The 6000-nt window shown below is 48.0% G+C and overlaps 1 protein-coding gene across 1 annotated transcript in view; it reads left to right on the top strand.

Moving 5' to 3' along the window:
• Positions 1–1349: 1349 nt before the first annotated feature.
• LOC119954471 (growth factor receptor-bound protein 7-like) overlaps positions 1350–6000 on the top strand; it is a 119254-nt gene continuing 114603 nt past the window's right edge. Inside the window, exon 1 of the mRNA XM_038779730.1 lies at positions 1350–1509. The gene's annotated coding sequence lies outside the window, so the exon portion shown is untranslated. The remainder of the gene's footprint in view (positions 1510–6000) is intronic.

Below are 6000 nucleotides of genomic sequence, written 5' to 3'. Positions count from 1 at the left end.
GCAATTGTCTTCCTAACTCACTGGACTGCACATCAAAAATAGATCTGACACCAAAACTGTTTCGTGGTTTTGTTAAAAGTAGTAATGTGTTTTCAGTCTACAAAAAAGTCACAAATAAGTGATTAGGCTGTCTTCCAATCTTGGCAACTTTTCTAAAATGTTTGAAGTGTTGTTACCTGCACTGATGATATTAAAAAATTGGCTGCTACAATTCTGAAAGCAATAACCTGCTGGTAAAACTCTGCAGGTTGAGGCTAAAATTCCTCAAGTCTCACTACCTCCCAGTCTCATCAGATAGTGTCCCAATTGACCTGTCATGTCACTAATTGGGGCAATGGGTGGCTTAAATTCATGTCCCATCATTCGGTTTTGCCGTCACCCATGATGAAAGATTCTCTACTCCTGGCCTCACACCTTCGCTGGTTCCCCACCCCTCGTGATAGAGGAATCTGCTCTGTTATATTTTGGTTGTTTCTCTGACCCTCTGCTTTGGGGTTGAGAAGTGTGATGCAGTATTTGTTCAGTAAAATTTTTCTCCTGCTTCGAATCACACCCCCCCGAGGCCCTTCACCCGTTTCAATTCAACAATGTCTTAACAACAGTTTCTAAAGACGGTAACTCCCCATCGCATCTACCATCATCAGGGAATCGCGGCAAACGTGGCAGCCATTTTACACACAGCAAGATCCCACACAACAGGAAAATGATGAATAGCCCATTGTTTAATTGGCAGAGATAGAAACATTACTCAGGACATAGGGGAGCACAGCCATGCTCTTCATCAAAGAGTGATCTGGGATCTTTTTCACCCAGGAATCAGAATATTTTACACAGTGGGTTGTTTGGATATGGGGAACAGAATCCAGAGGACATTTTCTCAGTGGATAAGTTTGCTTGAGGTGCAAGTACTTTTATTCAGGCGTTGTTTGCTTTCCGAACCTTTGCCCTCAGTTATTTCTATGATTCTGAAAGATCCTTCGCCCTCTCAGTAGGCTTGAAGCTTCAGCATTGTCTTTCTGAGTCTGGTTCAAAGCAGAATGTCTTCTCCCATTTCCCAAAATGAGGGATCAAGAAAATTCCCTGTAGAATTTCAGAGCTTCCTTGAAGAATTCCCTTTGGGGCTGCACATTTAACTCCAAGTTCAAGATTGTTAATCAGCTTGGGAATCCTCACACTCTTCTACACAGAACAACATGAGAAATGATATTGAAGGAAAATAACTTCTATCCAATGACAGACAGGTACAAACGCACAAGGAATGATTCTGTGAAGCACAGTGTTGTTAGACGGGGGTGGGTGGAGTTGTGGAGAGTGCAGGTTCCAGTATAGCAGCCTTATCCTGAAACCTTCGCTCCCTGTACTGATGGTGAGATTCCCCTGACACCTGCCACTCCTGGGCAGACAGAAACACACATATTCATCTAAAACTGATTAAAGTCTGCAGCAAATAAAGAGGAATACTGTGCCAGCAGAAAGAGAGAAATTCTGCTGCAGTTAATCATTTTACAGGTAAGTTTGATGATTTCAGTGCAAGCCATTTAATTTTTAACATGTTAATCATGTTTGTTTTTCTGTCTTTATATTTATTTAATTTTATATTTAAATATTTACCTGAGTCAGGAATCAGGATAAGAATATGAGTTGAGCGATGTCATTAGTTTAGTTTGCAGGATTTCATTGGTTGCTTTTCTGCAGAGGGTTCCTGATCTTTATTTCACCAGTTCTATTGGGTAAGTTCTGAGCAGCCATACAACTCTTTGCTATTTGATTCTCTTTTTTGTTTCATTTGACGTGGCTCCGTGTACATTCATTGTGTAGTCCGTTAAACACAAGACTTCTAATTATTTTATTAATTAATTTATGGGATGTGGGTGTCGCTGGGCCAGTATTTATTGCCCATCCCTAATTGCCCCTTGAGAAAGTGGTGGTGAGCTGCCTCCTTGAACCGCTGCAGTCCGTGTGGTGTAGGTACACCCACAGCGCTGTTAGGGAGGGAGTCCCAGGATTCTGACCCAACGACAGTGAAGGAACGGCCGATATATTTCCCAGTCAGGGTGGTGAGTGACTTGGAGGGGAACCTCCAGGTGGTGGGGTTCCCAGGTATCTGCTGCCCTTGTCCTTCTAGATGGTAGTGGGCGTGGGTTTGGAAGGTGCTGCCTAAGGAGCCTTGGTGAGTTGCTGCAGTGCATCTTGACAATGGTACACACGGCTGCCACTGTGCGTCAGTAGTGGTGATAATTATACTATTTTATCATTAAATCCTCCAGCACAGCTTCGTATTCCTTGAGGTATTCCTGCTTTAAACTATTTCTGGTGTCGCCGTTTTTGATCAACTATTTCTGGGATTTTAATCTCCCTGTCAACAATTTTAACTGCTCTGGTGAACACATCTGCATTCAATTCCCGTCTGGGCTATTTTAATGTTACTGTTAAGACATGTTACAGCCTTTGGGGTAAACTTTATCTTTCTGCGGTCTGGTGTCTGCTCGGAATGTTTATTACAAAATTGCACCATCCTGGTACACAGATTTTCTCTCTCTTAAAATGACTGGCAGAATTCTGCAGCCTGTATATCTGAGATTTTACAAGATATGTCCCTGATGGGAGTCAGAATGAGAAGATTGCAAAGCCACTGAGAGGTGTGGTCTGGCGAATCTCCGTATGCTCCTGCTCTCAATGTCCTTGTGCAACTTGTTAGTCTGTTGTGTCAGTTGCTACCCTGCAGTGGGCCAGTCGATTCACATCCAGCTCAATGTTCTTTCCTGCCATCTATTAACCCTTCATTATCCCATTCTCTTTTTATGTTTAACATTGATGCTTAATATCCTCACATCAACATTAAATAGAACTACTGCTCGATTTGCTCAATGACTGTGGCTGTTTGAACAAATATCACTTTCCTCCGTGACTAGGTCATAGAAGGCAGAGAGTAGCAATGGAAGGATGCTTTTCTGATTGGAGGGCTGTGACTAGTGGTGTTCTGCAGGGATCAGTGCTGGGACCTTTGCTGTTCATAGTATATATAAATGATTTGGAGGAAAATGTAACTGGTCTGATTAGTAAGTTTGCGGACAGCACAAAGGTTGGTAGAATTGCGGATAGCGATGAGGACTGTCAGAGGATACAGCAGGATTTAGATCGTTTGGAGACTTGGGCGGAGAGATGGCAGATGGAGTTTAATCCGGACAAATGTGAGGTAATGCATTTTGGAAGGTCTAATACAGGTAGGGAATATACAGTGAATGGTTGAACCCTCAAGAGTATTGACAGTCAGAGAGATCTAGGTGTACAGGTCCACAGGTCACTGAAAGGGGCAACACAGGTGGAGAAGGTAGTCAAGAAGGCATACAGCATGCTTGCCTTCATTGGCCGGGGCATTGAGTATAAAAATTGGCAAGTCATGTTGCAGCAGTATAGAACCTTAGTTAGGCCACACTTGGGGCGGAATTCTCCGCTCCCCACGCCGGGTGGGAGAATCGCGGGAGGGCCGGGTGACTCACGACACGCCCCCTGGCGCCCCCCGCGATTCTCCCACCCCCCCCCCCCCGCTTGGAAGAATCGCCGCTCGCCGTTTTTCACGGCGACCGGTGAATCTCCGGCCCGGATGGGCCGAGCGGCCTGCCGTTCCCGACCAGTTCACGACGGCAGCAACCACACCTGGTCGCTGCCGTTGTGAACATGGGCGGCAAATGCTCGTTTGAAGCTTGTGGGGGGCGGAGAGGGGAGTGAGCACCACGGCCGTGCTCGGGAGGGGACTGGCCCGCCATCGGTGCCCACCGATCGTCCGGCCGGCGTCTCAAAGCGACGCACTCTTTCCCCTCCGCCGCCCCGCAAGATCAAGCCGCCACGTCTTGCGGGGCAGCGGAGGGGAAGACGGCAACCGCGCATGCGCGGGTTGGAGCCGTCAGCCGTCGTGACATCAGCCGCGCATGTGCGGGTTGGAGCCGGCCAACCTGACCTGCTGACGTCACTTAGGCGCTGATGTCGCGTCATTCCCGACCCGCCGCCCTGACGCAAGCGTCAAGGCCCGGTGGCCGAGATTTATGGAGCACCGCTCCTTAAGTTTCACTGGATCTTGTCGAACATCTTCCAGACGGCCAATAGGCCTTTGAGTGTTATGTTGATACGTCATTCTGCTAGGCTCTGCTTCCTCACTTCTCAATCATCCTCATTTTGAAAATCAAACTACATGAGATAGATTCCAGCCTGTGGGGGCTATCCCTGACTCAATTCAACCTATTCAGAGCACCTGTCCCAGCTCCTTAACACTTCTGGATCCATGTCACCTGGACCTGCAGATCCCCTATTCTGTTCAAGTCAATTGGCGTGATTCTCCGGAGTGATTTCTAAATGTGGCAGCGGGCGGGAATTGCCGCGAGCTTCCCTCCAATAGCCAGGCCGGCAACGCTCTTCAACATTAATTGGTCCACTTAACGAGGCACCACAGGCTTCTTGCCGCAAATGAAGGCTCGCCAGCCAATTCACCGGCACCGCGCTCGCCAACGCCCGTCTAACAAGGTCGAGCAGCACTTGCACAGCCAACCCCACTCAGCTCGCTCAGTGAGGGTGAGGCACAGGCAGCCAGTACTGCCTGGGACCAGGTGGCGGTGGCTATAAACTCGGGGAGTGTGACCAGGAGGACTGGCCTCCAGTTCCGAAAAAGGTCAATGACCTACACCGGGCAGCACGAGTGAGTAGACACCAACGTCACCCCCCCCCCCCCCCCCCCCCCACCCCCGGGCTAACCCCCCCCCCTCCCCAACCAGAGTCCTTTCCACCCTCCCCACAAGCATTCAGCCCCCAACTCTCCATGCAGTTCCCAACCCTCCTTTCAACCCCCCCCAACCTTTCCAGCAGCCCCCCCTCCCATCACTGTGAACCACGCGTGTGGCTAATGATGCCCTCTCTGTGTCTGAGGAGGACACTGAACTATGGGAGGCCATTGGATATGGGGTGGCTCTCATTAATTGTATGGAAATGGGGCTTAAGTGGTGATAATTTGTTTCTTGCCACACTACGGCGAGATCCCGATTTCGTCAATGGGAGCGGGCTGGTTGTATCTCAAACTGTTTGCCGCCTGGCGCGGTTCTCGTTTTAGGCATCTTTGAGCGAGAGCGCAATGAGGCCGGCAAATCAAGCCCAATATCTCTGTCTACATCGACCTGAAAATAGTGAAAACCTTTGCTCACTCAGCCAATCAGACACAACCACAAACTCAGAGTGAGTGATAGAAACCAAAAGAGCAAGGTGGAGAGAATCTTTAAATTCAAAGTCTCAATGAAATACGGGCTATTGCACCCTTAATGACCACAGCACTTCAGGGCGATTAAATAACTAATTCAAGTATAAATATCAAAGAGAGAAGTTTTAAAAACCAGATTGATGTAGCTGAGGGTCTTGTCAAAAGAATTGGGAATGATTGGAATCCTCATTCTGCTGTCACCTGTCTCAGCAAAAAGGGGATTGAGGAGGGCAGGACAGTGTTAACATTTTTCCTTATGTCCCGAGCAAACATCATTCCCACGGTGTTTGACTCCATGCCAAGAACAACATTTCATCATCGGATCATGTTGGCGTGTCTACTGTGAATAGGCCTCATAGATTTGAAAATATGTGGTGCAACTCACATGATATGAATGTAATTAAAGAGAATGTCATTTTACACTCCCTCTGTCAGAGCAGTCAGGATTTGCAATAAGCTCAAAAAAGTACAATTATCTCCTGCGAGCTGGTGGTTTGCAGTGTCCTGGGTCCCTAATCCTCCCTTTCTGGGATGGTCAATGTCGCTCTGCATTGACAATTGTTTGTGTTCACGTTCTGGAAGAGCGAGTGGGTGGAAGGGGATAAGACAGGGAGTTTGGGGTGAAGTTGTCGATGTTTGACTGTCAGTGGCCCCTCTGGCTTTAGCACCATCTCCCTCACAGAGGATAGATTGTAGCCCCTGTGAAGCATCCATGTGGGAGGGAGGGAGACGAGGAGACTGCGAGGAATTTCTGCTGC

This window comes from Scyliorhinus canicula, chromosome 19 (assembly GCF_902713615.1).
Source record: "Scyliorhinus canicula chromosome 19, sScyCan1.1, whole genome shotgun sequence".
NCBI classification, from domain to species: Eukaryota; Metazoa; Chordata; class Chondrichthyes; order Carcharhiniformes; family Scyliorhinidae; genus Scyliorhinus; species Scyliorhinus canicula.
This window is presented reverse-complemented; position numbering and strand designations above follow the sequence as displayed.